Below are 10,383 nucleotides of genomic sequence, written 5' to 3'. Positions count from 1 at the left end.
GGGGCGCATCCCCTCGGTACAGGAGCGGGCGCGGCACCCGCCCCCTGCCCGCTGCTGGGCGGCTGTCGGGGTCAGAGGCGCGGGTTCTCGGCGATACTTGCAGGAAGGCCCTTGACCCCGGCCCGGCCTTCCTGACAGTGACTCTGGAGACGCGGCCCCGCCCGCAGGACCGGGCTTTGCGCCGACGGGTCATGGTCTCTGCTTTTCCGGCAACAACAAGCTCCTCAGGTCCCCTCAAGGCGGTGTGAGACGCAGCTCCAGGCGGAACAGCTCCGGCTCTCCCTCCGGGGCGACGCCGGCTCCTTCTCTTCCGCCGCCGGGGCGCGCCCAGCGCCCCCGTGACCTTCCTGCCCCCGGGGACCTTCTTCCACCGGGTCTTCGACGTGCGCTCCCGCTGCCTGCGCGAAGGCTGAGCCGGCCGGGCCGCGCCCCTGCCGAGGCCCGTGCTGCGGCCCGGCTCCGGGAGGAGGGCCGGGCGAGGCCCCGCCGCAGGGCGCCGAGGAGGGCGCGGGGCGTCGAGGGCAGTGGCCGGGCGAGCCGGAGCAGCTCCTGCCCCCGGGCCCGGGGGCGCCCCCCCGAGCCGGAGCAGGGGCGGGGCGGCCCGGCGGGTCCTCCCGGGGAGTCCGGGGGCTGCGCGTCCCGCCGGCCGGAGCGCGGGGGTCCCCGGCGCGGCCGCTTCCTCCGGATCTCGGCGGCCGCGTCGGCAGCGGCGCTGACTGTCGCCTCGGCGCGGGGGGCGCGCGCGGGGGGCGCGGGGGGCGCGGGGGCGCGCGGGGGGCGCGGGGGGCGCGGGGGCGCGCGCGGGCGCGGGGGCGGGGGGCGCGCGCGGGGGCGCGGGGGGCGCGGGGGGCGCGCGGGGGGCAGCAGCTGGGGGGCCGCCGAGGCAGAGCGCGGGGGGCGCGGGGGGCCCGGCGTGGGGGCCCGGCGTGGGGGCGGGGCGGGGCGGGGCGGGGCCCCCGGGGCGACCGTGTGGCGCTCGGCTCCGCGGCAGCTCCGCGGCAGCCTTCTGCACCCCCGTGTCCCCTTCCCATGGTTGCCCCCCAAATTTGCCTATTAGGGGTTGCGCCCCGAGGTGGGGTTGCCGGGACCCCCAGGCGCAGGGCTTCCAGCCGCACAGGTGTCAAGAAAAAAATCTGTCATAACTGATTGGCTGTCTGTCGAGGGGGCTGCTCTGATTGGCTGTATTTTGAGGGGCTGCTCTGATTGGCTAGCTTGCAGAGGGGCTGCTCTGATTGGCTGGCTTGCAAAGGGGCTGCCTTGATTGGCTGGCTTGCAGAGAGGCTGCTCTGATTGGCTGGCTTGCAGAGGGGCTGCCCTGATTGGCTGCTTGCAGAGGGGCTGCTCTGATTAGCTGTCTTGCAGGGGGCTGCCCTGATTGGCTGCTTGTAGAGGGGCTGCCCTGATTGGCTGGCTTGTAGAGGGGCTGCCCTGATTGGCTGCTTGCAGAGGGGCTGCTCTGATTGGCTGCTTCCAGGGGGGCTGCTCTGATTGGCTGGCTTGCGGAAGCCACGTGCCGTGGACGCTGCCAGAGGCGCACGGCTGGTTGCGGGCGCGGCCGGCGTCACTGACCCGCGCGCCGGGGTCAGGCCGCGCCCGTGACACGCGGCCCCAGCCCAGGACGCCGCTGCGCGCCCGGCCAAGTCCCGGGGGCGCGGGCCTCCCGGGCGCCGACGCGCGCTGCGGGGACTCGTGGGCGGGCCGGTCCCTCGGCGAGGGCTCCACACGGCCGCGGGCGCCGGGGCGGCGGGCGCTGTCCCGGGGAGGCCGTCGGCGAGGCTGCCTGGGGGCCCCCCCGGCCCGCGGGCGCCCCAGAGCCGCGCCTGAGAGGGGCCCTCGCGCCGGGGATGAGCGGGGCCGGTCCGTGCTGCAGGCCGTGTGCAGGGGGCGGGACCCCAGAGCCCCGCCCCGCCTGGGCCCCGCCCCCGCCTCGCCCCTCCCCGGCCCCGCCCCTCCCCGGCCCCTTCCCGGGCCCGCCCCTCCCCGGGCCCCCCCCCCCTCCCGGCCCCCCCGCCCCCGCCCCCGCCCCTCCCCGGCCCCGCCCCTCCCCGGCCCCTCCAGGCCCCTCCCCGGGCCCCCCGCCCCTCCCGGGCCCTCCCCACTCCCCCCACCCCTCCCCGGCCCTCCCCCGCCCCGCTCCGCCCCGCCCCCCGGCCGCCCCGGCCCCGCCCAGGCCCTCCCCGCCCCTCCCAGCCCCCCCGCCCCCCCCCCCCCCCCCCCCCCCCCCCCCCCCCCGCCCCTCCCCGGCCCGCCCCCGCCTCCCCGGCCCCCGCCCCCGCCCCTCCCCGGGCCCCCCCAAGGCCCCTCCCCGACCCCCGCCCCTCCCGGGCCTCCCCCCCCCCACCCCTCCCCGGCCCTCCCCCGCCCCGCTCCGCCCCGCCCGCCCCGGCCCCGCCCCGGCCCCGCCGCGGCCCCTCCCAGGGCCCGCCCCCGCCCCTCCCCCGCCCCGCCCGGCCCCGCCCCGGCCCCGCCCCGAGCCCCCCCCCACGGCGCGGGGCCGCGAGGGCCGGTCAGTGCCCGGCTCGAGCGGCCCCTGAGTCACAGGCGCCTCCCCCGAGGCCACACGTGGGCGCGGCCCGGGCTCCCGGGGATGGACCGGCGCGCACCGAGGGGCGCCGAGTCCCGCGCGCCGTGGACCTGCGCGTTCCGCGGGAGCCGCACGCCGGGCGGGCAGCGTCTTCCCTCCGGCCCGCGCGCGGCCGGCGGCGCGGGCGCGGGGGGGGGGGGGGGGGTTTGGCGGCCCGCACGGGCGGGGGAGCCGGCCCGCCCCGACGGACGGACGCGCGGCAGGGCAGGTCGGACACCAGCCGGGACACCGGCCCCGGCCCCCCCCCGCGCCCCCCCCGCGCCCCGCCCTCGGCTTGAGCCCTCGGGGTGGCGGGGGGGGGCCGGCCGGCGGGGGCGGCGGCGGGGGGGTGGCCAGCGGGGGGGGGGCGGCGGGGGGGGGCCGGCGCGGGGGGCGGCCCGGTGAGCGCGGGCGGGGCCGCGAGGGGCGCCCTGGGGGGCGGCGGGCCGCGGGCGCGTGGGGGCCGCGGGCCGGTTGAGGGCAGAGCGCGGGCGCGCCCGGGCCGAAGACCAGCCTGGGCCCGGGGCCAGGGCGCCCCGCCGGGGCGCGGCCAGAGCCGGGCGGGGGGGCTCCCTGCCGTCCGCCACGGGCGCGGGCACCCCCAGGCCGCGGAGCCCCCCGCCCCCCGCAGGCCCGAGGCTCGGAGCTGGCGCCGGCCCGACTCCCGGCGGCGTCGGGGGGACGGCCGCGCCCGCGGGGTGGGGGTGCGGCGCGGAGGCCGGGCTGCGGGCGCGGGGTCCCCCGCGGAGGCGCGAGCCGCTGAGGGGGGGGCCGCGCTCATCTCTGAGCGATCTTGGGGAGCAAACAAGCTTTTAATTAAAATTTTACTGACTTTTAACTTGAATTTCCCCATCTGCTCCCCTAATTATGCCCAACCCTAACCCAGCGCCGCCATCTGGCTCCAGGCTCAGCAGACGGGGTTACGGGCCTGGCGCCCCAGAGCCGCGGCCGCGGGGAGGGGGTGTCCCGGGTCCACTGGGGTGGGGCGTGGCCGCGGGGAGGGGCGTGGCCCGCGGGAGGGCGTGTCCGGTGGGGGCGTGTCGGGATGGGCGTGGCCCGCGGGAGGGCCGTGGCCGCGGGGAGGGCCGTGGCCGCGGGGAGGGGCACACGTCGCGGCCTTCCTCCCAGCCGCCTGGCCTGGAGCTCGGCGCGAGGACCCCTCGGCAGCGGCGGCGGAGCCTGCGGGCGACCCCGAAGGGGCCGGGGCCTCGGGCTGCGTGCGGGCGCAGCGGACGCGCGGGCGCCGTGCGGGCGGCTGACCCGTCCCCCTGCCCACTCGCCGCCCGCTGGCTTCGCCGCCCCGCCCTGGCGCGGGCGCTGGGCAGCCGTCGCCCACTGCGGCCGCGCGGGGCCAGGGCCGCCGGGCCGGTCAGCTGCCCCGGTCAGCGTCGCCGAGCCTGTGGCACTGCGGGCCGAGGCCCCCGGGGCGCCCCTCCCCGCGAGCCCTTGGAAGCCTCCGGCTGGACCCAGGGACGGGCCTGCTTCACACCACTGCCCGCGCCAGGGCTGTCGGAGGAGCCGCTGGACCCACACCTGTCCCGGGTGGCCCTGGGCGCCCCGGGAGGTGGTGTGCCAGCCGGGAGTGGACGGACTGCCCTGGGGGACGTGTCTGACCCAGACCCGAGGCCCGGCCGGTGCAGGGACAGGGAGCCCCTGGGGCTGGGGGACTGTCGGGCCCTGACCCCCAGGGGTGCCGAGGACGCTCCCGCGCACACGGTCTCTCCCCCGCCCCGGGGGCACTTGCGTGCTGCGGCCTCGCCCTGCGCTGTGCTCGCACACCAGGCCTGCACCCCCACACTCGCAGCTCCCCCTCTTTCTGGCCCTGGAGCCCTCTCCTGCCATCTGGGTCCCCCTCCTGTCCCTCACTGCCCCCCGGGGACCAAGCCCAGGGACCCTGTCTTCGCCTGCCGGGGAGTCTGACACAAGCTCCCCATGAAGCCCATCACTGCCCCCACGCCCGGCATCAGCCCAGGGTCCCCACATGTCAGTGCCTTAGAGTCAGAGGCCCCGCGACGGGTCAGCGGCGCCAAGTGCACCCTCAGGCCCGAGCCCCTCCCCCAGGCACACCCGCGATCCCCCCGGGGCTGGGGCTGGCAAGGAAGGACCGTTTCGGAGGCACCCACCCCTCTGGGAACGCGCGGCCCGGGAGCCGAGGGTGGACCGAAGATCGCCCTGCGTCTCCGGGCTTGTGGTGTGCCGGCTGCCTGCGCCTCTCCCCGGGCCGGCGCGCGAGGCCAGCGGGCACTGCGGAGCCTGGAGGCGGCACTCCCGGGGCCAGCAGGGACGGGCGGCGGCGGAGACGGGCCCACCGGCCCAGTGCTGCCGGCGGCCGGGGCGTCGGGCTCAGGTGGGAGCACAGCGGGCGGCGGGGGACACTGTGCCCGGGGCGGGCCTGCGGCCGGCCCTGGCCATTCCTCCACCCGGCCCTGCCCTCGGCCCCGCTGCGCCGCCCTGGGCCCGCTGCCCTTGAGCAATGAAAAGAATGTCAGGCTTCGGCCGAGGCGAGCTCGCTCGCGCTGCGGGGAGAGGGGCCGCTCGGCGGGCGGCAGGAGGCCCGTCTGTCTGTCTGGGTGGCTGCGTTCCTGAGAGCAGGGGACGAGCAACCTGTTCCCCTCGGCCGCGAGGGCCCAGCGGGCTGCGGCTGCGTCCACAGACACGGGCCCGAGCCCAGGCCAGGCGAGGTTTCCTGCTTGCGCTCCGCCTTGCTGCGCCCCCGCTCCCGCTGCTCCCCGGCCCGAGCCTCCCGGGGCTCGCTTGCCTCCGTCGCTATGTCGGAGAGGCCCGGGCGCGGCCGCAGTGTGGTCACCGGCCATCCCTGCCGTCCACCCGCGAGATGCTCGGACGCAGCAGGACCCGCGCCCCCCGCCGCCCGCCCGGGCCCCACTGACCAGCTGGAGACCTCCCGAGGCCTGCCCGTCAGCTGCCCGGCCTGAACTTGGGCCTCTCCAGCCCCCGCAGAGACGGGAAGCCGGCCCAGGCGGCCCTCGGCCGGTGCTGCCCCACCCAGGTCGTGGCTGCAGGTGGCGCCTAGAGCGGTGGGCCTGGGCCAAGCCCTCGCTGCACCTTGGGACTCGGGGCACCTGGCACTCCCCACAGCCGCACCCCCAGCCCACGTGAGCAGGTGGCACTGCATCTCGCGCCCGGGTGCTTTCTAGACGCGAAGGCCCCTGGCGCACGTCTGTCACCTGGCGCTTGTGCCTCGGCGGCCCACTGGCGTGACGGCCACAGCCCACGTGCCCATGGCTGGAGACGCGGCCCCTGGCGGCCAGCTGAGGAGCCGAGGTCTGAGGCCTCCATAGCTGACAGATGGGCAGGGCCCCGCGTGGTCCTGCAGCCCCCGATTCTGGGCATGCTCCCGGAGGCTGAATATGGGGTCTTGAACGGACACTGTGCACCCCTGTTCACAGCAGCACAGCCCTGAGAGCCAGCGACAGCCCAAGGAAGCTGGGGTGCTGGAGTGCAGGGGTGTTGGGGTGCAGCAGTGCTGGGGTGCAGGGGTGCTCTGAGAGCACAGCCAGGCCCAGGGCTCTGCTGCCCGTCTCCCACAAGACCCCAGTGGGACCTGCGTGCAGAGCTGGCGAGTGTCCCTGCACCCCCAAGCAGGGGCACTGAGGGTGCAGACAGTTCAGCCCCGCACAGGTGGGGCGTAGACAGTGGGGGACCCTCTGGGGGGAATGTGGTCCAGCCCCGACCGGCAGTCCCCAAGCGGACCCATGAGCACCCACACACCCCCACTCGGACTCCCGTGTGCCCCGCCCTGAGCTGCCTGCCGGGTCTGCGGGCCCGTCCACTCCCCATGACCCGGCCTGCGCCTGGCTGCTCCGGGCATGTCTGCGCGGCCACCCCCAGGGCAAGCACCGAGCTTCCCTCCCCTACGGCTGGCCCAGACCCGTGTGGACAGACCCTGTCCTCATCGTGGGCACCAGTGCTGTGTCCACCGTCTTTGGGCCTCTTCGTGGGAGTGGGGCGGCAGGCCTCTGGGTCATGCCAAGGCTGGTGTTGGGGGCGGCAGGGCCTAGGGGTCACGCCAAGGCTGGTGTTGGGGGTGGCAGGGCCTAGGGGTCATGCCGAGGGAGGTGTTGGGGGAACCGCCCTATAGTTTCCTGGGGGTGCCTCTCGGGGGTCCTGGCAGGCACCTCTGCTTCCCTAAACATGCCCACAGCCCACGCTCCGACCCGGCACCTCACTGCGTCTCGAGAGGACAGGCCACGGGGCCGTGGGCCTGGGGGCAGGGTCAGCACTGTGAGGCCCAGCCTCTCCCCGGCAGGTGCCGAGTCCAGCGCAGGCTCTTCCGCGTCTCCGAGGCAAAGGTGATCTAGACGCACGTCTCGGCCTGAAATCCGGGGACGTCTCAGTGAATGACTTATTCCTCGGGGATCCCCGCGCTTCCATTTTTAACCTGTGAGGATCGCGCTGAGCTTGCTCTCGACGGTGACCTAGTTCAGCGAACCCCTGCAAACCCGCTCCACAGCCACCCCAAGCAGGGCTGTGCCCGCGCCCCGCCGCCCGCGCCTGGTGGGGCCTCCGCCTCCCCGCCAGCCCAGCAGGCCCCGCCCTGCCCTCCGCCTGCACGGCTCCTGCCACCCTCAGCCACTCAGCTCAGAAGCCAGAACCGCAGAGTCCCCGCCCCCGCGCCCAGGCCCTCCGCACTCCTGCGTCCTCGCCAGGCCCACGCAAGCCACCGTCCCTCCTGCCCCCTTCACAGCCACCTCTTGAGGGTCCCTGCACGCCCCCAGCTCCCCCTTCCCTCCCGCTCCCCACTCCCTGCGGCCTCGTGAGGAGGCCTCACCACAGGCGCTTCTGCTTGGTCTCCTGGGCACAGGCCCCTCGCCCCCCGTCACGTCACGGTGTCTCCCTGCTGACCACGGGCTGTCGATGACCTCGGGCAGTCTCCCTGCTGGCCTGGAGGTGTTAACCCTGTCTTGTCTGACTCAGCGCTCCAGCCGTCTTTGAGCCCACAGCCCGGCTCACTCTCAGGCTCCCCGACTCCCGGAACCCCAGGGGAAACCGGCCGTTTGGGGGACAATCCAGCGCAGCGGGAGGGAACATGTTTTGTGTAGCTCGAGGCCCCTCCGGCCCACCACGGAGGTCCCAGGGACAAATGGACAGCCCCCGGCGCCCAGCCGATGGGAAGGCAGCCTATGGGACCGCAGCGCCCACCTGTGCGTGGCCCGGGCATCCCCCGCGCTGTCACTGAGACGTCACTGAGACTGTTCAGCCACAGGGACAGGTCTCTCCGCAAAGCAGCCTGAGCCGGAGGGAATTCTTGGCCCCCCTCGCTGGAAGGATAAGGCTCTCGCAGAGCAGAAGCAAGAGCTACAGGACTTGGGGTGTCAGCAACAGAAACTGGGGTCCCACCTAGCCTGACCTCTCCCTACCCCACTTCCTCCTATCAAACTCCTGTTCACCCCTCAAAACCCCATGTAAGAGCTGCCTCCCCCAGAAGCCATCCTGCCCGGCAGGGGAGAGGGGCCTCCCGGGGGTGTCGGAGATCCGTGCCGGCGCCTCCTTCACCGCGTCCTCATGCTGCTGTTTCTCTTCCCCGCACCCGCTGCTCCGGGAGCCCCACCCTCTGGCGGTTGCCAGGGCACACCCAGCCCTGGATGCAGCCCGAGGGTCGTGCAGCTTGCTCTGCCTCAGCTGCTGCATTGGCCTCGGGCTGCACACCCGCCCTGGCCTGAGGGATGCCTGACGGCCGTGAGGCCCTGGGCTCTGACCCCACGCCCTTCGCGCCCCTCGAGCTCGCTCCGGCCCGCACCGCCCGCCCGGGGAATCACAGACGAGGGGCCCGTCGCCCCTGCGCAGAGGCCCAAAGCAATCACCCCCAGCCTGCGCGGGCCGCGGCGCGATCCGGGCTAATGCGCGGCCGCCCGGCCTGCAGCGCAGTGACCGTGTCTGCGGCTCCGCAGCCCCACGCGCTCACTTCCATTCCCGAGTGCTGCGCGGACGGCAGTGGGCTGGCGTCGGGACGCGGGCTGGAGCACCGGGGAGAGCACGGGGCTCGTCAGGGGAGGGGATCCGGTGGGGGGCAGGCCCCTGCGGGGTGCTGCAGGCTGGAGGGGCCGGGGATGAGGGGGGCAGCAGAGCCATGGGGTCCCTTGGACTGGGGCTAGCGAGCACGGCCCAGACCCCAAGTGTGGGCCTGGGGAGGACCCGCCTTCGCTCAGGTCTCTTTGGACCCCACGGAGCACAGGCCTGGGAAGGGCAGCGATGCCCTGCGGGCCGAGGGGGCAGGCCCCCCAACCCCCCGCCCTGGAACTCTCTCTGGAGGGCGATGAGAGCCGGGCCCCAGCACGTGCCCCCGCGCCTGTCCTCCCGGGAGGCGGGGCCCCTGCTGGGACCAGGCCCGGGGCCTTCCCATCGCAAGGACACCCTGGGGCCACGGTGGACATCACGTGACTAGCCCAGATATCCTGGACACTCACCCCTGGCCCCGGGCCTGAGGAGCATGGCCCGGAGTGACCCGCCTCCCCAAGGTCAGCGTCCCGGGGCCTCTCCGCCTCCTGCCGCCCCGCTGCGCCGCCTCCCCCCGGGGTGCTGAATGGGACCCCGTCTGAGCCACACTGCCCACCGCGGCCCGCGCCCAGGTCCACGGCACCCAGCCCCGCTCCGTGCACCACTCCTGCCAGACTCCTGCCTCCCGCCGCCCCTTTGCTGAGCTTTTCCCAGGGGCCGAGGGGGTGGCCACCCAAGCACCGGTCTGCACCCCAGTACGGCACCCGTAGGTACTCACAGGTGCCGGGGGACTGGGCGCGCCTGCTACCCCGGGCCCTCCTCCCCAGAGTCCCCTGGCGCCGGCCCAGGGCACCGCTCAGCGGAGCTGCCTCCCGGCGTGCTGCTTCACTCCCGGAGGCGAAAGCCAGCTGGGTGCGCCTTGGAAATGCCGCCTCTCGGCCCCGCCGCTGCCCGGCCAGGCTTCCTCCTGCCACCCCACGTGTGCACAGCCCGGGCCTGCACCCCTGGGGGCTCCCAGGAGAGATGACCCGCCCAGCCGCTCCCCCAGCTGCCACCGAAGGCCCCACACCCACGCCCTCTGCGGCCCTTCCTGGCCAGGGCACTGGTCCGGGCCAGGCAGCCCCGTGGTCGGCTGGTCGGCTGCTGCCGTGAACCCCGATCGGCCGCCCTCCCGCTCCCGGCCAGCGCAGGGCCCCGGCACCCCCTCCCCGGCAGCGGGGCCGGTGCTGACAGGCCCAGTCTCGGCTCAGCAGGCGAACGGACCTGGCCGGGCTGTCGCGGCTCCATGTCGAGCAGGATTCTGAGCTCTCCCGTGGCCCTGCCCGCTGCCCCCTGGGCACGCGGCCGAGGCAGCGGGAGGTGGCCCTGCCCAGAGAGGGGGCGTCAGCCTGAGACCTGGCTCGGCCGGAGCAGTACCTGCTGCCCGGGCAGCCTCCCGGGCAAGCCCCTCCCTGGACAGGGGGCAAAGCCGAGAGCCCGAGGGCTGCCCCCGAGCAAGGGCCCAGGCCGGCTGGGGAGGGCTCGCACCCCGCTCGGCCCTGCCGCCCTGGCGCCGCTGCAGCGAGCACAGCCCTGGGGCGGGGCCGGAGCGGCTCTGCGTGGGGCAGAGGGCAGCAGCCCCTCAGCGCTCAAGACCCACTGAGAAGAGAACGTATTTGTAGCTGGATCTTCTGCCGGCTGCTAAATATCTGTTTAAACGCATGAATTAACACATCTGTCAACAGTGCCGCGGGTGGGAACAAAACACTCTCGCGGAAGGAATTTCAAACAAAAACACGCGGCCTAGACAGCAGCTTGGAGCAGCGCCCCTGGCAGCGCCCCTGCCCACGGCGGCCGGGCAGGCCAGCGCCAGGCCCCGGGGCCAC

Source organism: Talpa occidentalis, unplaced genomic scaffold, assembly GCF_014898055.3.
Source record: "Talpa occidentalis isolate TD23 unplaced genomic scaffold, MPIMG_talOcc4v2.1 talOcc4.3, whole genome shotgun sequence".
Classification (NCBI taxonomy): Eukaryota; Metazoa; Chordata; class Mammalia; order Eulipotyphla; family Talpidae; genus Talpa; species Talpa occidentalis.
The sequence above is the reverse complement of the archived record's forward strand: the minus strand, read 5'-3'. Positions refer to the sequence as shown.